The 25,882-nt window shown below is 43.0% G+C and overlaps 1 protein-coding gene across 1 annotated transcript in view; it reads right to left on the bottom strand.

The window, feature by feature from the left end:
• Positions 1-25,882, bottom strand: part of LOC140690342 (uncharacterized) — a 141,967-nt gene that overhangs the window by 68,655 nt on the left and 47,430 nt on the right. The window contains exons 14-15 of the mRNA XM_072952050.1: positions 8,446-8,585; positions 3,792-4,010 (exon numbers count right to left, since the gene is read on the bottom strand). The gene's annotated coding sequence lies outside the window, so the exon portion shown is untranslated. The remainder of the gene's footprint in view (positions 1-3,791; positions 4,011-8,445; positions 8,586-25,882) is intronic.

Below are 25,882 nucleotides of genomic sequence, written 5' to 3' on the forward strand. Positions count from 1 at the left end.
TCTGAGCTTTGAAGGGCCCGAGGTCTGGGGGAGCTCCTAATTAGCAGACACACTTGCCAATGAGCAGATGAGGAAGGGGGAATCCACGCAAGGCTGTTATCACTTCAACTCATGGGCTCTCAGGAGCCACGGGAAAGGCCTGTGTCCAGTGTACAGCCCAGCCATCACAGATCCCAGCCTGCATTTGCCAACCCGGACAGCCTAGACTCCATCTACTTGCGACACTTACTTCTGTTCTGTTCCCCACCCAGAATGTGATGGACTCATTCAGATATTCTGGCCTGTCTCAAGAGAGACAAATTCAGTGAAAAATGAAGTGTCCACATTTGGACCAGAGCATGAAAGGAGAAACAAGGCCTCATGGTCAGCATGATGGTGGTGGCCACACCCTTCCACCGGGTGAGATGAACCATGGTGAGGGTGAGAATCCAGGGTCCTAGGTCGGCCAAATCATCTTCCTTCACGGTTGTCTGGGGTGTTGGAGACTGACTACCACAAACTAACGACACGGCTGTCAGTGGTGGATGTCAGCTGCAACAGAAACGGATTCAACTCTTTACTGCCAACATGGGTTAAAAGTAAAGGCCGGGGCAGGGAGGTCTGCACGGCTGCTGAGGCAAACCACAGACCCAGCTCTGAATGCCCACTGGCTGGAGTAGAGAGGAAGCTACGGCCCTTTTAGCTGTCCCTGTGTCCAACAGATCCAGGTGAGCCAGCTACTTAGGAGAAGGTCATGTTGTCCTGATACCCAGAAAAACCAGCCTCGTAAAGGGAACAAATAGTGTCATGGATTTTAGACCCAATTCTGCCCCTTTATGAAGGCAAAGTAAAGTAAATGGCACGGGGAAGTTGAATGCAAAAAAAAAAAATTAAAGAACCAAACGGTGACCGCTTCCTCCAACAGCGTCCCCTGCAGCTGTCACCTCCGTGGCGGCCACTTCATCATGACGGCCAGGAAGCGCCGTCATGCACGTCACACAGCGACAGCCAGGAACCGCGTGCCGAGCACGTTTGTGTAAAAGCAGGAATCGAGCAAAATGCTGCAGAGTTTGACCTTACAAGTTTAAATACTCCATGAAAAGAATCCCTGAGCACCCGACAAAATCAATTCGCATCTTACTTCTTCAAAACAATCAAACAAATTTAATAAGGGCGCATTTGTCACCAAATAAAAGGAGGACCAAACATGTTCCTCAAAAGCAAGGATTTCAACAGGTATCAAACACCAGTGGGTGATGAGCTAACAAAGCAAATATTCCAAAAAATTAGAAAATAAAAAATGACTAAGATAATAGATGGATCAAAACAGCTGTTAAGTTGTTGCTTTTTAAAGTGATGGAGACTGTACGGAGGGCAATCTGGCTATTTCCAATGCAGGGTGTGCACAGCCCACATTTTCAGAAGCAACAACATGCTCACTGGGCAGTACAAGTGAAAAAGGAGTAAAGAAAAAGGAAAAGAGAAACAAGAGAAAATTAGAATCACACAAGAACAAAAATGATTTTGACTGCATGTACAAGAATTTATGTGAGTGTGTGAGGCCAGGGACACGGGGATGGTGAGGCCCAACCTCACCTCCTGCTCAAGGGAAAGCAGGGGCCTTAGGGGAGCGGCGCTGCCGGGGGACCACAACGTGTTCAGCTCCCCTAACCAAAATTCGACCTACAAGCGTCTAGGCAGCTTTTGAGCTACAAATTGTTGTCGCATTTCAGTCTGGACCGTTTTACTCACTTCCACCAAGAGTAGCAGGAGAGAATGAGGCTCTGCTCCTGCACCAAAGCATTGTTTAAAAAATTAATGACTGTGGAATAGTAAAAGAAACAATGGAGTAAAAGTGACTGGAGGAGAATGTGCTTGACCCTAGCTCACTGGCCGCGTTATCTCAATGACGTTCAGATGCTGGCTGAGCCCTTATGGTACCACAATAGACAGACCCACAAGGAGGCAGGTTTAATGCGCTGAACCACTGTGGGCTAAGTACACATCCGGCTACTCCGCCAAGTCCCAAGGGCAGACTTCAAAGGCAAAAACAAGCTGGCATTCTCTGGTGGGTCTGCAGACTCAGAGACAAGCATTTGTTGAGCAAAAATATCACCAGTGCCTTCTATGACAAAAGAAGTGGCACTGGCGTGGGGGCTGGGGCAGGGCTCCAGGCTTCCACTGCTCACTCACCACTCTGCCCAGGGGGAGAAGGTGGTCCCTGCTTAGGTTTCGCTGATGCACCTACCTTGACTAATGTCTGGGGCCTCAGCAGGAGTTGACAGGTGAGGTGAACAGAGCCAGACTCTGAGTAGCACGGTGCTGGGAGCTATGCCCTCAGCAGTGCCCAGGCTCCTAAACATGTCAACTCATCTCCAAGAAGCAGATGGGGAGTGCGAGCATATAGATCACAGGGCCCTGTGAGGACAAGTACAGATCATGGCCACGACATGCCTCTCCTCTTCCTTAAGCCATAGAGGTATTTCCGGGGAGGAACAGAAAATTCATCCAGAGCCTGCTAGGTGGGCTCTCGCAGGTGGGACTAGTGTCCCCTGTGCTTCTCACTCACAGGGCTGGTCTAGACATTCTTTTTATCAATTCTCTAGCATCTTCTCCTCCAACTTACCAACAACCAGAAAGTAGGATCTGATCTTAGGTAAGTTCAAGAATCACAGAGCACCACCTCCAAAGCGGGCCCGGTAGCACATGCCAGGTCTTCTGACCGCCACCTGTGGGACCACCATGAGCCCTCTCCAGACTCAAGGACCGAGGCCGTAGGCCGGGGGGACACAGCTTCCCTCACTCACCCCAGCAAAGGGGGACCACGTCTCGGCAAAGGCATCTCACCCTCTTCAGCCCGAGGGACAACACGATAGATATATGGGGAAACAGAGCAGAAGGTGGGGGGTAGGCAGCCCAGAAGAGCTCATCTGTACTTCCGAGGCAAAGTGGGGCCATTGACTTAATCACAGGGACAAAGTGGGAATGAACATTTCCCTGCTCTGTCCCATACACCGTGATACGCCTTTCCCTGCATAAGGAGTTCATTAGGAAGTCCCTGGCGGTGTTTCTGATGTCCTAACTTGGCATGGTGGCTGTCGGGCAGGAAGAGACGGCCTGAGCTGAAAAGGTGCTGGGCCTGGGAGGCAGGTGACAGCGGCTCCAGCCACAGCTCAACCAGCGCCTCGTTCTGCCTCTCGGGGCTCAGCATCTCATCTATAAGCAAAGGGATGAGCATGTACCAGGACAGGCTGCCCAACAGAAATGAAATGAGAGCCATGTAAAGAAAGTTTCCCAGTTGCCACGTTTAAAATTTGAAACAAAGAAACAAACCAACAAACAAAAAACAAATACTAGAATGTGATTTTAAGAACAGATCTTACTTAATCTACTGTATGTAAAATACTATTATTTTGACATGTAATCAATATAGGAAGTAAAGAGATAGTTTATGTACTTTTACTAGACAAGCCTCAGCGTCTGATGTGCATTTGACCTACAGCACATCTCAGCTGAGTCCAGCCTCCTCCCCAGTGCTCCTAGCATCAGTGGCTTTGGCTACTTTATTGGACAGCAACTCCAGGGGTCCCACCATGTTCCTGGCTGTAAAGCGGGAGTAAGTGTCCACACTAACCCTAAAAGGATCTCTCTGAAATAAAGGCGGATTCACTTTGAAATGTCTGGAAACCGGCGGGCTGCACCTCCCTCCCCCCTTGGCTACAAGATTGACTTCTTCCTTGCTGATCCCTTTCTGGATGTAGGGAAGCAATCCAGCACACAGCCAAGGTGGACTGGCTTCCAGGTAAACTTACCTGCTGTCTGTGTCCAGTCCCATGAAGTCCTCCTTCTCAAACGGGATGCAGGGGAGGGGGATCTTGTCCCCAGAATTCTTGGGGCCACCATCCAGCCACTTGGACTTGAGCAAGATGAAGAGTGACTCAGTGAAGTCCTCGATCCTCTTCTCCACCACCCTGCAGTACTCTTAGATTGAAGGCAACGTCGGTGCGCGTCTGCTCGGCTACCTCCCCATGCTGCACAAAGACAAAAAGCTGAGAGTCATTAAGCGATGTGCCATACAGCTCCTCTGCATGTGGAGCTTCTCGAAGGCCTTGGCAGAGAGACATTCGGTAATGGTGACAAGGCCCACGACCTTGGGGTGTTTCTGGAAGACGCTCCACCGATTCTCGGGCACATAGCAGTGCCTGTAGTGGATACAGAGTGTCCACTGGGAGCCACAAGGGCTGATATGGCTAACCGAGGTGAGTAGCTGATAGATGCAAAAGAAATTCTCCTCTGAGATGATCTCTATGGATTGGACCACAACGGGACGAGTCTGGTGGTCCTCAGCACACTGCACGTAGTCAGGGATGCTCATGTTGCAGGCCCTGCCGAGAGGGGGAGGAGATCGAGGTACATTCTCTGCTGTGTGCTACGGGCCCATCTGGGTTGCGGTGACCTGGTGTGTACCAGCCAGAAGACAAGGGAAGCCAAAGCAAATCCAAGGGTACAGTTTGTCCTCAGAGTCTGCATATGGCTACTGTAGCTCGATCACATTACCCAGCTTTTGGTCTAGGCTTCCTGCCTCTGCAGAGAAAGGTCATTTCTTATTTTCTATTTCCAAGCACCTAGCAAGGCCCTGATGCAAAGTCACTGCTCAAAAATGCTGAATAAAGAAATGAACAAAGGAAATGCTTCCCCAACACCCTTCAGCAGAATATAAACAAAAGGACCACAGTAGGATCAAAAGATCTGGATTCCTATTCAATTTATTTGAACTCCTAAGCTTCATAATAATGGATAAGAAAACTTGCCTTGGGGTAGAGGGTATTGTTCATTGGTAGAGCATATGCTTAGCATGTACGAGGTCCTGGGTTCAAACCCCAGTACCTCATTTTAAAAATGAAACAAGTAAATACACCTAATTACCCAGCTGAAAAAGTATTTTTTAATTCAAAAGTCAAAAAACACCTTGCAATTGACACAACATTGTAAACTTGACTATACTTCAATTAAAAAAAAAAGCCTTGCCTTACAAGAATATATCTGGATTACGGATGTTTGAAAATGTAAAATGCATAGGGTACCACCTGCATAAAAGGAGGTGACTGTACACATGTTCTATCCCTCCTTTATGAGTTATACTTCCTTTGGGGGGGTTATAACCTCTCAGAGCTAATTTTCTCAGATTAAAAAATATAAACATTACCTGATTCTCAGTACTGCTGAAGAATCAGATAACTCTATGAAAGCATCTGACCCACAGAGTTTACTCAATAAATGTTTGTTGAATGAATGAATAAACAAGCAAAGTGAATGCTGCTCCCTGCCACAAACCATCATAATGGTACTGCCTGGAAATCCCAAGCCCACGTTCACCCGACTCTGCATTAAAAATGTGGGTGACCTGGACAGGCCTGCGTGCTTCTCGAAGCCCCAGTTTAATCGTGAATAGAAATAAGGGCAATAACACAAACCTCAAATTGTTAGTGAGTCAGTAATGAATTGTACCCCAACACTGCAAGATGGAACCATTAAGAAAACTGGGCAAAGGGCCCATAGGCCCTCTCCATATAATCTCTTACTACCACATGGGAATCTACATTACATCTCAAAATTAAAAGTCTAATATTTTAAAGAGGTTATCGAGGTTAGGTGAGCTCACTGTCTCAAAAAAGAACACACAGTACAAATAGGACAATGCCCAGCCCATGAGATACACTCAGTTAACATTCCCACTGAGCCCACTAGTCCCTCCAACTTCAGAGCAAGAGGATGGGTCCTCGTGGCAACAGGCCACAGCACCTGAAGCTAACAAAGCTAATGGTGTCCACTTAAAAGAGCCCCTGTCACCACCCTTGTTCTAATTTTCTATTTGTAATTTTTTTCTTTTCATTAAATTGGAACTCCAAATTGCATAGAATTCTTACCAGATATCATGATGGCAGCCCTTCAAAACCTGACCACAGAGATCATGATGGCAGCCCTTCTTGGTGAAACAATAAAATGAAAAGCCATTTCCACAAGACCTCTGTGTAAATCTACTAGGGAACTTCATCCTGGACTGAGGAAGAGGACTGGGGAGTAGGGGGTAAACTGGGACACGGAGAAATATGGGCCACCTGTCCCACAATGGACTTTAGACTCACCCTCACCCTCCAGGAACGTCTAAATACACACAGACAGAGTGCTATGGACAACAATTTTTTTTAAACAAATCCCTGAATCCCTAGCAGATCTTGTTTCTACCGAGACACAAATGTCTTATTTGTATAATGTTTCACAGAAGCCTTAAAATATTATCACCCCAACTTGACACATCAAGAAACTGAGGTAGAGAAGTTTATCACATTCTACAAGATTAAAGAGAGGCCACGTCAGACACCGTATTTAAATCCAAGTCCCTGCTCCGTTGCTCACACTAGAAAGTGTCACATACTGCCTCTTTCCTGCCCTCTCCCTGCAATAAATCTCTGAAGAGTCTTTTCTGTGTCACCTGCAATCAAAATCACATCAATTTTTCACAAAGAGCTATGTCACTCCTTGGAGGACATACCAAAATCTAAAGGGTTGGGTTGAGAGGAGATATTTGCATTTTCTGTTTCTCAAAGGAAACATGGCTTTAAAAGAAACTGAAAAGTATTTATCTAGTCTAAGCGCTCATTGTGCACAGAAAGAAACGGAGGCTCAGAGGAGAAGAGGAAAGGGCGTTATTAACAAATATTGCCTCAGTGCAGCACCAAGCCAGCCCTGGGCACTTCTGGGGGAGGATCTGGAAGGCCCAGGAGAATGAGTGTTAGAAAATAGAAAGAGAAGAAGAATATAAGGCCCCGTCTCTACACCACCATACCATGAATTTCCACCAAATTACCCAGTATGGGTGCAGCCAATAGTAAGGTTGTCTAAACAGGTTATTGAAACCTGGAATTCTCAACCATAGTGGAAATTCCAGCATTTACTGTGCTTTTTTCCCAGTTCAATCATCAATTCAGTGGGCATTCTGTACCAGGGACTACACGAGACCTGGAGTTCTCCCAAATAAAGATCTCTATTACCACGTGTGCAAACCACATAAAGACCACCAGAAGAAAAGCGCCCACAGATAAGATGGAATTACTGAAACTGAAAGCAGCCAAAGAGCATATATTACTAGGAAAAATGGTGCTCCTATAAATGGACTCATGGACATAGAAAGCAAACTGTATTTAGCAGGCAGGAAAGGAGGGATTAACAGATACAAATTAGTAAATATAAAATAAATGACAAGGACCTGCTATATAACACAGGGAACTATATTCAATTTCTTGTAATGAGTTATACTAAAAACAATCTAAAACATATATATATACATATGCATATGTTTATAACTGAATCTCTGCTGTACACCTGAAACTAACATTGTAAATTGACTACACTTAAATAAAAAATAATTTAAAAAATAAGTAAAAATAAAAGCAATGCCATTAAGAAAAAATAAAAGAACACTCTAATCCCCTTAGCTGTAGGTGGTGGAGAATTCTGGTTGCAAACACCAAGTCCACTGGATCACTCCAGCAATGGCTGTCACTCTTTCTGACCATCAGAGAGTCACTTGTTTCACTGAGGTTTCTTTTCTCTTCTGTGAAAGGCTACAGCTGCAACTAACGATGTATAGAATCTCATCATTCACAAGCCCAACAAGTAGTGAGGACTTCCCATGGGCCAGGCTCTGGACAGAGGAAAATACAGGGTCCGAAATATATTCATGGGTAGAAGAAGTTTGTGCCATAAAGACGTTAATTCTTCCTGTTTTGATAGACAGATTCATTGCAATTCTGATTAGAATTCCTACCAGATTTTTCTTGGAATGTAACAAGTGAATTTATGGTCAAGATTAGCCAAGAAATTTCTTTAGAACCACCACTTGGGAGGGGTGGATAGGTCATTAATTTCCACTGCTCTTTCTGAAGTGATAAAAACGTTCTGGAATAATAATGGTTGCACAACTGTGAATATGCTAAAAGCTGCTGAATTTTACCATTTAAATGGATGGAATTCATGGTGTGTGAACTATATCACAATAACGCTGTTATATGAAAAAATATTTCTTGACAAATATTTTTCTTTTTATACCACTAGTCTGTCCCACAATTTAAGAAAAACAAAAAACCAATACAAACCAAACTGTGCCAGGAGTTCTTTAGGACTGCAATATCCCTGGGTCTCCAAGGCCTCTGGTGATGCTGTTCCTGTTAACACACACTAGCTGGGCTGGGCTAGTTAGGGACTGTAACTGTCTTTTTAAAATCGACGGTCACACGTTTCACCCTTGGAGAGGGAAGGAAGGAGGATATCACAGCTTCATGCCTTCAGCTCATTTTTAACAGAACCAAGCCCTGCTTTCACCACTGTTAATCCCTCTCACTATAAAAACACGTGACATCAACAAGCACCGCCATCATAACACCTGAAAGTGTTCAAGGTACTTACCTGCGGCAGAAACACTGAGGGAGGAGACAGAAGCTTGCTCAGCACTGATGCTCCCTTTTCCCGACTCCACCAGGTGAAGCTGGGCGCTACAGCCAGAGGCTCTCAGTCCGGGGAGCAGCACACACGCCACTGAGCTGGTCCTGAGGGAGGGTGAAAGGGAAAGGAGGGCAGCCCTAGGGGGGAGGGAAAGGGGGTGTGCGGGCTGCAGCCCCGCTCGGAGGCCAGCCCCAGCACCAGCATAAGCCGCCCGCTCCCGTCCAGGTCCGCAGACCACGCCCGCCCGGGAAACAGCCCGCCCATTGGTGGGGACAGGCAGGCGGCCGAGGAGAGGAAGCCTTGGAGGAGAGGACTCGCGGGCGGGAGAGGGGAAGGGGACGCCAGCCGTGGACTGAGGGGATCCCGGCTGCGTGAGAGGTGGCAGGCGCACACCTGGACCTGGACAGCTGTGGCCGGGGCGCCGGGGCAGGTGGTGCTGTCAGAAGGGTCTGGCCAGAGAAATTCAGCTGAACACGGGCTGACTGGCGCCCTTGGGGGCTGTGAAAGGCGGATCACCCTCCCGAAGCCGCCTGAACCCTTTCCCGGGAGCCCCCCACCTTGCACTTCCACAGCCAGAAGCCCCGGCCCCAGGCAGGAACCAAAGGCCTAACGGGCGACAGAGTTGAGAAGCATTTGGGGCCAATCCCCGGCTTGGACATGGAGCTTCGAACCAGCGGACAACCAGGCACCGACAGCGCATGCGCAGGAGGGACATGGATCCTCTGGATTCTGCGAGAGAACGTGGGACAGCGAGGGAGGGAGAAGATGGGAGCGGGTGGAGAAGAGGGGAAAAGTGGAGGGATACAGATGGACAGGAAGAGCAGAGAAGGGATGGGTCTGGATAGGGGAGTGTCGTAGCGGAGTTGGAGAGAAAAAGCTTTACCTCTAGGGCACCCTGAGATGGCAGACCTACCTCTGTACCCTTCTGTAACCGTTCAAGTCTCGCAGCTCATGTTTTACCTCCCTGATCCAGCCCTCCATCAGATGCTTCTGCAGAAACACTACGGGGATCACACCCGTTGCCCCCATGCGGAGCTGGGTTTTCTGTTGCTCTGAGAACCAAGCACCCGCAGGTGTTGTCGCTCAGAACTTCCTTGGGAAGAGCACATATTCCCCTTTTACACGCTGGGAAACAGGCAGGAAGGATCACTGCCTTAGCTCCACTGTCCCAGGTGTTGGGCTGGGGGGAGTGGTGTGGTACAAGATCAGAGCCCCAGACAGAGCAGACTGCCTGAGTGTTGGTGCATAGTCCCCATCCCTCCTGGGTAAACCATACCCCACCCTAATGGAAACATCAAGGGCTCACAGTGGTTTCCTGGGGGTGGGAGAGCTGTCCTCATGTGAAGGAAAAGTCCAGCTGGGCTAACAAGCTAGGTCACAAATCTAAGTGTGATAAGTGTCGGTTTACTGATCTAAGTTCTGCTGGGCTATCTCGTAAATCTGAAGTTTAGTGTCAGTTTATTGGCCTAACAACCTAACTCGTAATTCCAAGCTCAACAAGTGTCAGTAACGTGATCTATTACAAATTGATAAGCTCCAGTGTACTGATTCCTTGCTTTTTGTTCTTTAAGTCTTATTGGCTAATATCCCCTTACTTGTATTGAAGTATTTAAAACCTCATGTGCACGTCTTGGAGGTGCTCAGAACTTCGGAGCAGAAGCCCCTCTGAGCCCGCCGGCATAATAATTCTGAGTACTCCAGCACTCCGATTGGTGCTTGTTTCTTGGCTGGCCTGTTTCCATAACACTCAGCTCCAGTGCCCAGCTTTCTAGGTAGATAGGAGTGTTACCAAGTCCAAATTCATTCTCCTCAGTGCAGGACAGGCCAATAAGTTTGGAAACCAGATGTTGGGGCTTGGAATAGCAAGTTTCTGTAGACCTAGTTGGCAAACTAATGTTCTGGAAAACCATCTCCCCAAGTCACAATTCAGGCTCCTTTCCTACGCGCTTGGTTGTTGCAAACTTCTTAGTGTAGGAATTCCTTCTTGTTAGAATCATTTGTTCTTACAGCTATCTGCGTGGGTCAGATCCCTGTAAATCTCCAACAAAACAAACGTTATTTTCTATTCTGCAATTTGCTATCTTTTACTGAATGAAAAAGTGTTAAATATCCTTAAAGGTCAGAGCTTCAGAATAAGCTCTCCTGTGTATTTCAGGCTCTAGGCAACAATTTTTTACAAGCAAGAAGAAGCCTAGGAGACAGAGCATAGGGTTAAATTCAAAGGAACAGATCTAATATGGAGTCAGATTTGTTCTGTTCTATTACCCGGGCAGAAGCCACTTGAGGATTTAAATCTCTTTAAGTTAAAAATAACTAAAATTTTAAAGGAATTTACATACATAGGTGGGAATGTGCAAAGCATATCTGGAAAAGCACCCAAAAGATAGTAAACAGTGGCATCTCCAGACAGGGCTGAAAGAACAGAGGATGAGGGAAAACTTCTTTCACTTGTGTATTTTTGTGCTCTGTCTGAGTTTTTTTTTTAACCATTTGCTTGCATTTCTTTTTCAGTTAAAATAATGTGTAATGGAGCAAAGGAGTAACTAGCTTAGCAAATACAGCAGCCATGGAATCACTAAGTCATCAGTTTTGATTTAAGCCAGAAAGCATTTATTGACACTCTCCAGTGTGCTCAGTCCTGTTTTAAGACTTCTTTTATATTATTATTATTATTATAATACTATTAGTATTTCTAGTACTATTACTATTACTATTATTACTATTATTTTATGAAATAATAACATGGTATACCTCACCCCTGCCCATGGCTGGTGGAAAACCAACTGAGTTTTTCTTGAGCTGTTTTCCAAGGAGTAGAGATGAGTTTATAAACAGAACACATCTTCAGGGCAAAACAGGCAGTGTGCATTACCAGCAGGCCAGACAGCAATGAAGGGTTTTCAATAGAGGCGCCCAGAAGCTGAGAGAGAAAGCCTCCAGGACACTACAAAAAGCTGCCCAAACTGCCATCTCCATGGTACTACTGAAATAGGAAAGAACAAATCTGACTCCATATTTGATCTGTTTCTTTGACTTTAACAAAGCCAAGTTAATATGCTCCGGTCTTTTCATGGGTTATGATGTCACAGAGGAAACGGACAGGTCAACAAGGAACCACTCTGCCGTGATCACGGAGCCGGGGAAAGGGACGGGCTGCAAGATGTATGAAGCAGCCGCAACTGTGCCCGTGCTTCTAGGCAGGTATCCAAAATCGCCTCGACAAGGTGTCAAACATTTGTGCCCATGTCCTCATCAACAGACAAGTATTAAAGACAAATGGAAACATATAAAAGGCCAATACCCTTGCTGGGTACACCGTCCAAAGAACAAAGTCTCAGTTTGACAACTGGCCATCTCGGTTCCATGGGATTCATTCTTGGAGAACCTTAAAAACCACTCTTCTGTCCTCAAGAATTGCTGCATATTTGTCCTATCTTTGGCTCAGGGATGCAGCACGTTCAAGTGAACTTTAATGTCTGCACAGATTTGACTGTCTTTCTCCAGGTTCATTTGTCCATTCCAATGAGGCCTGAGCTAAGTCCATCCTCTGTAAGATCTAGTCCCTCCAGTGACAGCTCATTGAGCCTGCAATTAAAAGCCAAGTGAACAAGACTGTCCTCAGCTAAAAATTTCACCCACCCTTCACTGTTTTCTTAATCTCCTCTCCTGGCTAAGTGCAACAGACTAACACCTCCCTCCACCAAGATTACCAACTATGTCATTTTGTCTCCCCAAAGAGAAAGTAAGGTCCATAATAGAGGAGACAACTACATAGTCACCTCTGAATTCGTAGCATATAGAAATGTTAATAAATAGAACTATGATCATGGCTTCTTTCCTTTAAAACCTTTCTGGTTATTTGAATGAGACCTTGGAAGGGAGGTGTTTGCTGTCCAGTATCTTGATCCACAAGACTCTGGAGGCCTTTTTCAGAATGGTTGTTCACTGATTCATTCAAAACACAACTTATCAATCAAGGAGTAGCTGTGGTTTTCTGCCAGGAGTTTGTGGTCACTCTCATGCCAGAACAACTTTAAACTATATCCTTACTTTGGATTTGTTATTTTTCCCCTCTTCCAACAAAATTGACTTTCCTTATTTTCTTGCCTTGAGGAATTTTTTTTTTTCCTATTTCACCCTTTAGTAAACCAAGATCCTCAGGATGGGCTTGGCCCATAATATGATCCCCCATCCAACTCCTAGTGTCAGAGGCCTGGGGCTCACATCCTGCCCTCCTGTCAAGGCAACTGAAAATCAGTTCAGGATCGAACCAGCACCCCAGGGATTCTAAGGCTCGCATATCTCCCAGAAACCCTGCTTTCTCATTTGTCTTGGCTTCTGAGAATTTCCCCTCACTTTCTTGACAATTTGTTGTGCAGCTTGAAAGATGAGGAAGGAAGGTTTTATTTCTTAATCAGCATTTTAAAGAACTTGTGTAATGAAAGTTTTCACGAGTTTCTAGAACCCTCCATTGCCGAGATAGAAAACACACTAGACATTTTCTAAATTTAGCTCCCATGTGCATTTTTTCTTTGTTTTTGTTTTCTTAACTGTTAACAGACATTTTTTAATTAAAAAAAAATAAGGCCCCAAAAAGGATAGAACACTGAAGGGGCAATCAAAATTAAAGGGCAAAGACAGAAAAATGATAACTACTCTACAAAGTTAATGTAATACATACACTATGTATCAGATCAGCAATTCTCAGTAACAGCTAATTGAAACATGACTATGAGGTAAAATTTCTCTCCTGTCAGGACATGGCCAACAGAAAATACAATTAAACCAACAAACTAATATCCTAAGTCTATCGAGGTACAGAAGGCTACAAGCTAAATGTGTCTTCTTCTGGAAAAGAGGAAGACACACCAGCTCTTTTCTGTGGAGCCTGAGCCCACGGGAGGACGGTGAAGTGAGCTCTGTAAGTACCCAATTAGCAAACTGAGTGATGAATAAATAGACGTGAGCTTTGATGACAGAGGTGATACTACTATTCATTTGTCCTATAAAGTATGACTTCCGTTCAGTGATCAATACTTCGGTGTCCTCAGGAGTTGACATTATTCGAAAATGCACAGCCTTGGCCCAGACCTCCTCTTTCAGCTCGTGACACTGCACTTAGATGTCACAAGGGCACCTCCAACTCCACCTGCAAAGAGCTGACTTCACGGTGCTCCTCCAATAGCCGTCCTGCCCAGGGCCTCTGGTCCGGGGCTAAGTTCTCCGTGCCTCTCCCAACTCAGACCCATCACTCACAGATGTGAATGGACCCCTCCTTCAGGGCCCAGATATCCTCAGACACCGAGTCCCACCACCCACACCTGACCTAACAGATACTCACTGTCACTCACTCAGCACTGACTCTGTGCTGGGACCATGCTGCACACTGCAAACGTTATCTCACTGGATCTCCACAACAGTCCTGGGAATTGGGTACATCACTGCTTCAATTGATTAGATAAATTGTTTCACTTCCTTGAGTGCGTCATTCAAACTGACACGGCTACTGAGCCACAAGCCTGGGCCTGAAAACAACTTGAAAATTGAACACTGCTACACCTCGCAGCCATCCTACTCTGACTCATCACATCACCTCCTGCCAAGCCTTCTAAATGTTTCCAAGCATTCTACAAGACAAAAGTGAACTACGAGAGTACCCCACTCTCCAACATAAAATCTGTCAATGATGGTCCACTGCCCTTAGGAGAAAGCCCCACCGGGCCTGAGCACAGCCCAACGGCCCAGCATCCGCGTTCCCTGCGCGGCCGCGCCGCCTCACCCAGTACGCAGCTCTACACGTGCCTTCTCTAGGACAGGGATGCTGACTCCGCACAACCCAGGGCTTGCCTCACTTGAACAATGATCACCTTCTTCAGTGTTCATCTTCTTCTTTGCTGACCCTCAGAAAAATGTTTTCTCATGATGAATCAATATCTTTTTCCTTATAACTTCCCATCATTGATAATGAGCTCCCCCAAAAGAGAGAAGACCTAATTGTCTGTCTCCTTATCTGTAAAGTGAGATTAACAAGGAAATATGTGAGGTTTTATGAGAAATAATATTCATGTGAGGCTGAGGGACAATTCCATCATACAATAAGCACTCAATATGTGCTTAATTAATATTAATAAGATTATATTGCATTCCAGCAACCTTCAATCAATTTTTAATGACTTTGTCCAACAGACTACTGACAAACTGTTGGACGAACCACTTTGAGCAGATCAACACAAGCGTACTGGGATAGGTAAGCGCTGACTCCAGTTGCAGCTGCAGGCACCCAGCACTATGGGGTAGGGGCAGTTTGCTCAAGCTCTTACATGTTGCTTGAGCATTTAGTTGTCGTTATTGATTAAAGACAGGTGTTCTTTAGTCAAAGCCCCTGAAACATAAATCTTCAAAGATTGATGCAAATTAGGTTTCAAGAACAACACTCTCATTAGAAATTATTTGAAAATCATAGTCTTAGCTACTCCGCACATCAAAAGGGCATGTTCTTAATGTATCTGACTAAATACACCGAAAGGGTTGTTTAAAAGAAATTACGATGAAGCCATCCTGAATAAGCTCCAGTATCATCTGCACAAAGCCCCACCCAAGGGTCTCATTTCACATTTCCACATAGGTGTTCAGGTAGCTTAACTTGGGTCTTGGTTTCTTATAACACGGGGTGGGGAATTGTTGTGGATAGATTTAAGTAGCAAATATATAACTAGGGTAATTGCTGTTAAGGAATTCTAGAAATAAGAAGATTGATATATAGTCCCACCCATAAGAAACTCAGCATTTCCAATTACAGCAGCATTAAAAATAAAATGAGAGATACATTTAACAAAAATTTACAAGATTTGTACATTGAACTTTTTGAAGTATCACCAAAATAAATTTTAAAAGATCTACATATATGGAAGACATCCCATTTCCATGGAATGATAGACAGTATTATTAAAAATATTAAGACTCCTCAAAATGATCTACATATACAGTGGAATCCCTATCAAAATTCCAGCTGACTTCTTTGCAAAAATTGAAAAACTGATCCCAAAATTAATATGGACGTGCAAGGGGCCCAGGATAGCCAAAACAACCTTGCAAAAGAAGAGTAAAGTTGGAGGACTCACTTTAAAAGGTACTAAAATGCTATAGTAATAAGTCAGTATGTTGCTGGCATAAGTTTGGATAAATAAATCTATGAGACACAATAAAAACCCACGGGGAAAAACTTACATTTACAGACAGTTTTCCACTAGGGGGCCAAAAACACCCCATTGAAAGAATAGTCTATTCAACAAATTGTGCAGGGACAGCTGGGTGTCTGCAGGCAAAAGAATCAATCTGGAATCTGAACACCCATATTTTATATAACAAATAAAAATTAAAACAAAGTAGATCACAGACAGAAATGTAAAAATTAAACCTATAAACTTTCTAAAAGAAGACACAGTATAAATCTTTGTGGTCCTAGGATAGGCTTTGGTTTCCTGGATACAATACCAAGAGCACAAGTGATAGAAGAAAAAAGCAGATAAACTGGACTTCATCAAAATTAAAACCCTTTTCTTACAAAGGACATCATCAAGAAAGTGAAATGACAGGGGAAATGGGTATCTGAAGTCAGAGAGTGCTTGCTTAGCAAGAAAAATAAAATAAATCAGTACATCTAACTACCTCCCCTGTAAAGAAATTGTTTTAATGTTTAAAAAAATATAGTGAAAGACAATGTGCAGAATAGAAGAACAATTTTGCAAAACATGTATCTAATAAGAGAGTAGCATCCAGGATATATAACGAATTCTTACAACTGAACAATACAATAAAACAGACCCAATTTTTAAATTTACCACGAATTTAGATACATATACAAATGGCCAATAAGCATATGAAAAGATGCTCAACATCACTAGACAAACCAAAATCAAAATGAGATCTCATTTTGCACCCACTAGGATGGTTATTACCAAATCACGGACAATAACAAATGTCGTTCAGGAGGCAGAGAAACCTCATATGCGGCCAGGGGAAAGGGACAATTGTGCAACTTCTTTGGAGAAGCCTGGTATTTCCTCAAAAGCTTAGAGTTATATGGCTCAGCAATTCCACTCCTATATGTAGAGTCATCCCTCAATACCCTTGGGGGGTTGGTTTCAGGAACCCCACACCCTGGATACCATAATCCAAGGATGTTCGAGTCCCTTTACAATCAGCCATCTGGATCCATGTAGTGGAAACTACAGATATGGAGGGCCAACTGTACAGCCAACAGAATGAAAACATATTCTCATAAAAATTTCACATCAATATTCATAGCAGTATCATTCAGAGTAGCCAAAAGTTACTAACAATATCCATCCATCAATGAACGGATAAACACATTTACCAAGAATAGGCCCACAAACTTTTGGTCATTGAAACTTTGACAAAGGAGGTGAGAACATACAATGGAGTAAAGACAGCCTCTTCAGCAAATGGTGCAGGGAAAACTGCACAGCTGCATGTAAATCAATGAAGTTAGACTACTCCCTCACAGCATACACAAAAATGAATTCAAATTGTGTTAAAGAATTAAACATATAGACAAGACACTATAAACCTCTTAGAAGCAACCATAGGCAAAACATGTGACATACATCTCAGCAATGATTTCCTAGAGCAGTCTACTCAAGCAATAGAAAAACAACCAAAAATATACAAGAGGGCTCTAATTAAACTTACAAACTTTTGCACAGCTAAGGAAACAGTAAGCAAAACAAAAAGACAACCAACCTATGGAATGGGAGAAAATATTTGCAATAAATGAAACTGATAGGGGCTTAATTCCCAGAATATGTAAACAGCTTTTACACTTAATAGAAAGAAAAACAAACATTTCAATTCAAAAAATGGCAGAAGTCCTAAAGAAACATTTCTCCAATGAAGACGCACAAATGGCCAGTAGGCACATGAAAAAATGTTCAATATCATTATCAGAGAAATGCAAATCAAAACTGCAATCAAATATCACCTCTCACCAGTCAGAATAGCCATCATTGAGAAGTTCACAGACAATAAATACTGGAGAGGCTGCGGAGAATTGGGAACCCTCCTACACTGTGGTGGGAATGCAGTTTGGTGGAGCCATTGTGGAAAAATATATAGAGGTTCATCAAAAGACAAAACCTTGACCTCCCAGATGACCCAGCAATCCCACTCCTGGGCATATATCCAGAAGGAACCCTAATTAAAAAAGACACCTACACCCCAATGTTCACAGCAGCACTATTTACAATAGCAAGACATGGAAACAACCGAAATGTCCACTGACAGATGGCTGGATAAAGAGGTTGTAGCATATTTGTCCAATAGACTACTATTCAGCCATAAAATAATAATAAAATAATGCCATTTGCAGCAACATCAATGGACATGGAGAATGTCATTCTAAGTGAAGTAAGCCAGAAAGAGAAAGGAAAATACCACATGAGATTGCTGACATGTGGAATCTAAAAAAAAAAAAAGAAAGGAACAAAAAAATAAACTTATCTACAGAACAGAAACAGACACAGAGTCACAGAAAACAAACTGTGGTTACCAGAGGGGGGAGGGTGGGGGAAGGAATAAATTGGGAGTTCAAGATTTGCAGTTACTGAGTATGTAAAGAATAAACAGCAAGTTTATACTGTATAGCACAGGAGAATATATTTAATATCTTATAGTAACTTATGTTTAAAAACAGTATGAAAATGAATGCCGGTATGTTCCTTTTTAACTGAAGTCTTGTGCTGTAGACAAGAAACTGACACAACATTATAAACTGATTAGACTTCAATGAAAATATTTTTAAATAAACTAAAACCAAAAAAATGGAAAAGGATATTATCAAACAAAAAGAATAAAGTACTGATTCAGGCTACAATATGGAAGAACCTTGAAATTTTATGCTAAAATAAGCCAGACACAGAAAGCCAAATAGTGCCCTATAAGGTGAACTGTATCTAAGCGTTTATTGTACTACTGTAAATTTTCCAGAGGTTTGAAATCTATCAATATCAAAATAAAATGTATTGTGCATTAAAAACGCTTCCTCACAGGAGGGCTTTAATTATTAAATGCAGAAACGCATATAAAGCTCTTGGAAAAACAATTTGCACGTCCACACACAGTCACTGCTGTCACTGCCACTCAGAGGGTGGTGCCAGCGCTGATGAGAGCTGCCTCCACTCGCTCCCCTGCAGAAAGGAGTGAAGGCCTGAGCTCTGACAGGCAGGGTGAGCGTGAACCTGAGTCATACACAGCCACGTTCCAGACTCTGCGTTACCCAACTTTCTTATACAAACTGCAACATGTAATGTAAACACGCTAGAGGGATGTATCTTACAACACAGGGAATACAGACAATGTTTTACAGTAACTATAAATGGAGCATCTATTGTACACCTGAAACTAATATCATATTTTAAATCAGGTATATTTTTATGAAAAATTAAAAAATATTTTTAAAATGCTATCACTTTAATATTCAATTCGGTTTTTAAGTTACTACTAAACAGCTCAGAATGTATAAAAGCATTTAATTGTGCTGTTTGCTTACATATTTATTTACATTCAGCCTCTTGCTAAAAGAGAATTTAAACAATTCTGTTAAACACAGCTTAACAACCATAACAACAAAAAGGCAAAACGGAGAGTGAAGAGAAAATGGAGATTCAATACTTAAATGAAACCAGGGGGAGATAAACTCATAAAAATGGATTCCATGAAGTCAGGGCAAGTGTTAAAGGCCGACTACAAATTCAGCTGTAAGATTCTTGGCAGCTAAAGCAAAAAGAAAATGATGAAGGGGCGGGTGGTAGAGCATGTGCTTAGCGTGCACGGGGTCCTGGGTTCAAGCCCCAGGGCCTCCACTAACAGATAAATACATCTAATTACCTCCCCCCCAAAAGAACCCCAAAGAAAAGATAAAGAGAAATTTCTTTCCCAAAGAACCCTGATATTAAATTTGGGTTAAATACTTAAAAACAGATAAAAAGAAAAATAAAAAAGATAAGTGACACTGTGAAGGAAAACCCCAGCTGGGCTAACAAGCTAAGTCACAAATCTAAGTGTGATAAGTGTCGGTTTACTGATCTAAGTTTTGCTGAGCTACCTGGTAAACCTGAAGTTTAGTGTCAGTTTAATGGGCTAATAAGCTAACACGTAAATCCAAGGACAACAATTGTCAGTAACGGGATCTGTTCCAAATTGATAAGCTTCAGTGTACTGATTCCTTGCTTTTTGTTGTTTGAGCCTTATTGGCTAATAGCCCCATACTTGTAATTAACCCTATAAAACCTCATGTGCACGTCTTGGAGGTGCTCAGAGCTTTGGAAATGAAGCCCCTCTGAGCGTGCCAGCGAAATAAATCTCAGTACTACAACCTTGTGAGTTATACTTGTTTCTTGGCTTGCCTGTTGTTTCTATAACAACACAAGCGATAATGCCCGTGAGATAAATCTGCGGAGGTTGCTGTCAGGTCCCCATGTCTCACGTAGGAAAATCTGAAACATTTTTCTTACCATTCAGGGTCATCATAAGCCCACCTCACACCTCCCACCTTTAAATGCAGGAGCACAGGTAGGGCCCGACCTTTGCTGTCTCTGTGTCATCACAGTGAGACAGGATGGAAGGGGGAAGAGCACAGCCATTCAAGGAAGGCCACAGCAATTAACATCAAAATGTTAAAGGATTCAAACCCCAATAGGCCTTGAGGCTCAGGATGAAGAGATTTAACTTCTAGCAGATCTTGAGCTTCAGTAAACATCCATTGTAATAGTAACTTGGTGAATAACATGCCCCAGGCAACATGGCAGTCCCAATGCTAGCCACAAAAGGTCAAAGGGTGGGAAATGGCCAACTCCCTGGGAATCCTAGCCCCTTGCCCTAAGGCTGGTCCTTCTACTTATTAGCATATGAAACCACCAAGCCCAAGAAAGCAAGCAACACAGCGCCACCTCGCGGTCACCACTCTCTCTCCCTCTTTGGGGAAGGCCCACAATGTGTGGAGTGTGTACCTACTTCTAATATGAGCATCAAACCCCCACACCTCGTGAAGTTTCTCTTGCCTATCAATGTATCTCTCTGAATAAATCTACCTTTACTCAACACTGGCTTGCTCTTGAATTCTTTACTGCATGAAGTTAAGGAACAAAATCTGGTGGGGCACATCCCAGGGGCTCAATGAAAGCCTGGGACACAGCCCTTCTCATGCCCAACGTTATTTATTCTTGTATCAACAGGACTGGGCTGTGAAGGGAGGTCTGAGGCCACAGCTAAGGGACAGAAGCAGCCTCCAGGGCTCCAATTGGTGGGCAGTCTCTCCCCCAGCATGGGTCTTGGGGTCTGCCCGGTTCTCTGTGTTTCTCTGTTGTGCTGACTCCCCAGACATACAGCGTACTCCTAGGCTTGTCCCCACAAAACCCTTCTCTCCAAAATACAAGCACATCATGTCACAATCCTCTTGTTCAACAAGGAAATATTCAGCCCACTTTTTTTCCTCCCCAATAAAGTACCCAACTGTCCTCGCTCCCATCACACCACTATTTTCTTTGTGAGAACTCTGCACTCGCCACACCCCATCCTGAACACAGGTGCCTTACTGGCTGTGATTGAGATGTTTCTTTCTCACACAGCAAGCGTCCTTTCACTTTCCCCTTGTTACCTTAAAAAAGCATTTCCTGAGTCACTCACCCCTCTGATTCTGAACTAACAAAGTGCTGAGTTTGCAGTCACTATATGCATACATCCCAGTTTTGGCTAGGTTTCCATCACAAGATCTTCATTAAGGAGCTGCATCAAGAAGTTTAAAGAGGCTATTCTTACATCTGAGTGGAGGAGCCTGCAAAAAGTTGAATGGCTTTGAAGAGAGAGTTAAACAGGGACAAAGAATTTGCAGGTCCTAGTCAAAAGTGTCATGAGGCAAAATGTTCTCCCAAGACTCAGTGTGGCTTATGAACACGGAGTCGGCGGGGAGGAGGTGACAGGCAGTGAGTAGGGTGAGTGATACAGGTTACGCTCCCCCAGCTGGGGAAGAAAAGGTTTTTTCCAGTTTTCCAAACAATTTCTTACTACCTTTTTCTATTATTGTCACATACTTTTTCCAACGAATTAAGCATATCAATGTCAGTCATTTGGGCCACTTGGGAGAAGCTACACGATGCCATTCACAGGGCTGGGACATGACAGCCACACCAGTCTAGATTGAAAGAACAGTTGGGGTATTTGCAAGGTAATCACGGGCATGCAGCAAACTCCCCAGCTTCAATGACCTCATCTCAATGCTGGGGCCAATAAAACTACCAAGCAAAGTGCGTGATGATTATGGCCAACATCTGTTTATTAGTTAAGTGCCCGAGACAACTGTCGCTTAATGGGGAATGAGTAAGATCAACGAGGCCCTGTCTACCTGGCCACACGCGCCCTGCCTTCCTGCCTTGGTGCAGCAGCAGAACTTGTTTAGCTGAGATGAACACCCCCAGAGCAGCCCAGACGGGAAAGCTCCCAGCTCTGCACGGCGAGACATGTTCCTTTCCTTCTCAGAGCTGATCACAATTTGCTGTCGTCTGTTTTTATGTTTATCCCTTTTGTAACTGTCTCTCCTTCGGAGTTTTTGCTCAAGCAGCACAGGGCCAGATGTGTCTTGCGGCCTGCCGGATATTCTGGGCAGGGAAACAGCCGACTCCATATCTGGCTCTGGTGCTGAACAGAGAGGGCAGAAGGCCCAGGGGCCCATGCTGAACCGAGGCCTCTGCACCCAAAATTATGGTCTGATTTTGGGCAAATTATACAGTCTTTTTACCATGAGATTCCTCATCTGTCCATGAAAATAACTGTCTATGGCACATAGAATTACAAGGATTATAGGAAATCACCAAATTCATAACCTAGCCAAGGGGCTGCAAGTGCATCCTCAACAGACAAATGCTGCCTTTACGGCTCTGACACATGCTAAGCGGGGCGGCCCCACACAGTGAACACTGCTAAGTGCCAGTGGGTTAAGTGCTTCATGTGTGCTATAATACTCTTTAGATCTTACAACAATCCCAGGGTGAAACGAATATTATGCTCATTTCACAGATTCACCAACAGGTTAAGAGATTTTGAATTCTATTCCAAGGCCCTATGGTGAAGAAATGGCAATTTAAACCAGAATCTGGGCCCAGGCCTTGGCTCCACCTCTCTCCAATCCACCTGACCACTTGCCTTTGAATTCCACCTCTCCAATACACAAGTTTCAGCCGGCCAGCTCTTAAATGCAATTTGTGCAGTTTGTCAATGTTGGTTAATTACCATAAACTGTTCTCAGAAACCACTACAGTAAAGAAAGGTGGACTTAAGGAATTCTGCATTGCGTTCTCCTGCAATGTGCAGGATCCCTTTCCTACACCTCCAAATCCAAGTGTATGCTTCCTCCCTGTTTATGTTTGCACACGGCTTATTAAAGCAGAAGGTACCTGCAGTAATTCCATCTCGGTTGCTTTCCAAGGTTGCAGATTATCCATAATCAGTCTGTGAACGAAAATACTACAATGTGAATGAGAATACTGCAACCATGACAGTAAACAAAGAATACTGAAACCAAGTCATTAAAGGCTGCCGCCACCCCCCAGCTAGGACAGGCCTGCAGCTCAGCTGCTACAGCAACTCACAATGGTGTCATCTGAGCAGACTCAGAATAAGAAAGGACAGGCTACTGGCCCGAGATAGCTAGGTGCTTGTCTAAAAAATGAATTCAGTGAGTCCAAATATTTGCTTCCTCTCACACATACAAAAGTACTAAATTCTTGAACTTGAGATACCTGGCTTTCTTTAGATAACAAGCAATCTTTTATTGTTCCAACAACCTGGTCTTTGTTGTAAAGCTCCTATATATCCTAGCTCTGCCTCAACCTCTTGGGAGCAGTCCCTCAGAGAGTTCTGACAGGCTGTCATCCCGGCTCGAGTCCTCCCGCCAAATGAAACATAACTCTTAACTTTTAGGCTGCACATGTATTTCAGTCAACAGTTTTGGACACCATGAAGCACCACAGCAGATTTCTCTCCACCTGAACTCTCCAAGTAACCGGAGCCTTGGTACCAGCAGTGGCCCTTTGTGCCCATCCACCTCCTCGGGGAGTCCAGATGAATTTGGGTGAGTCTCTCTAGGTTCTCGGATCTCACATATTGGTTGATGATCCTAAGTTTTATCTGGTGGTGTATCCAGGTACGTGGCCCTCCAGTTGAAAGAAACTGAGGTGAATTACCCACCCAGTGGAGACATATTGAGTGGGGCCTGGTTGAAAGATAACAGGAAATATCCACCTTGAGGATATGTCCAAAGTGGGGCTGGTGGAAACATATGAGGAAAATACTCACCCAGTGGAGACATCCTGAGTGAGTCCAAGTTGAAAGACACTGGGTTCAGGACTGAGTGGTTAGGTAAGAGTCTGGTCTAATATTTTCCTCAATTTGGTTACCTACATTGAATTTTTCAGGATAAAAGTAAAACTCTTATGAGGAAACTTTCAACTCCAAAATTCGGACCATCTTCCTGGCTGGTAACAGCTTTCTCGGGTGACAGAGAATCTTCCAGGAGTGGTAGACACAAAGACTTCATGACACAGAGTTGTCCCTGTGGGAAATCTTACCAGCAAATTTATTCTGAGAACCCAACCTTACAATGGGGAATAGAACTTTCAAAAAAAAAAATAAAGAACAGAAAAGAAAAGAAAAAGAAAAGACAGATTGCCAGTCTCCAACTATTACCCCAGCCAGGTTTATGTACATACAAAATTTACAACATTAATTGGGAATAAGAAAAAAAAAACTCACTCTGAAAATAACTAACCAGGCCTGATAAAAACAATTTTGGCATTCTGAACTTATAAAAACAAAATCCCCTTTAGGGGTAACTTGGATTTCTCTTCCTGTATCCTTGAAATGTAAATGTTTTATCTTTCTCTGGGTGTTTTAAGTGTGTGTATGTATGTATATGTATGTTTAGTTTATTTTTTAAAGGAAACCTTGGACTCCACCATACAAAAGTTTCAAGTATTGTGTACATATGGTGGCCACGCAAATAAATTGGGATTCTAAGCAATTCTTTGATTGTACCAATTTTCATATATTTTGCCATCTTAAACTTTGCTGCATCAGCCTGGACCACAAAGGCTTTTAGCTTTTGGAGAGTAAACCTTTGAATTTTATTTAGGCAACACCCCGACTCTCATGTGGAAGGGCCTCTTCATCTTATTGGTTTAAAATCACTATATATATATTATATTTGTATATAAATTGACGGCCATATGATGGATTTTTTAATTTGGAAAAACTTTTTAATTGGTGAAAGTTTAAAGAGATCTCATTATAAACAGTTGTTTTATGGTTTCTATTAAAATCAAGTTTAAATGTAGAAAAATATATCTAATGGTTAACCTAAGAACTTAGTTAAAAAAATAAAACTGGTTTGAAAAGCTACGTTTGTGTTTTCCTTTCTGATAAATGTTTCTAGATATGCTAATAAAAACTTAGAATAATTAATGTTAATTAGGTTGAATAACTGGAAAAATGATTGTAAAAATGTCGAAAAAAAAATAAGTGGCTTATCCCAAAAGGATAAATATTTTTATATGGTTATTTTGAATCAAATAAATAAAATGGACATTTTTGGATTTACATACAGGGTTTTGATACTACACAACGTAAAGTTAAAAAAAAAAGGGCCAAAGAGTTCACCTACTCCCCCCCAAGATTAAAGTTCAAACAAGCCCATTTTACTTACCACAGTTTGAAATATATGTATATATAGACTGAAATACTTGATCAATAATTGGGATAACAGACCAATTAATGAAATTAAAAACTGAGAAGTGCCTAAGCTCTTTGGCTGAATCTTGGGCATCCTAGAGACTTCTATAAAATTATATACAATGCACACACACACAAAAAAAGGTTTCTGGCACTCCTTCTAGAAATAAGAATTATTGATTAAACTTAATAAATATAAAAATTAAAGGTATAAGATTTAATAAAATTGAGATAAAAGTTTGTGAAATTGGTATATTTAAGTGGTCTTTATACAAAACTTTTGCTTGTGTTGTGGGATACATATGTTTAAGAGGAAAAACACTTCCCCTTCTTGGTATTATAAGGCTAGGCACATATCTGTCCCTCTGAAAATATTAATTGAACAAATTAAAATAAACCAATATAGTTACATAAGCCGTCCAATATAATGTAAAACTAAAAACTAATTTGAGTGGCTAATAAAAAAATACAGGTTTACCCTGGGTTTAACTTATAACACAAGGAAAAGAGATCTTACTAAATGCCTTATGCAAGTTTTGGAAGACATATTTAAGTAAGCCTTAAAGTTTTAAAACATGGAATTCTTTGTTTACAGCTCTTCTCA

The sequence above is a fragment of the Vicugna pacos genome, chromosome 30, assembly GCF_048564905.1.
Source record: "Vicugna pacos chromosome 30, VicPac4, whole genome shotgun sequence".
Classification (NCBI taxonomy): Eukaryota; Metazoa; Chordata; class Mammalia; order Artiodactyla; family Camelidae; genus Vicugna; species Vicugna pacos.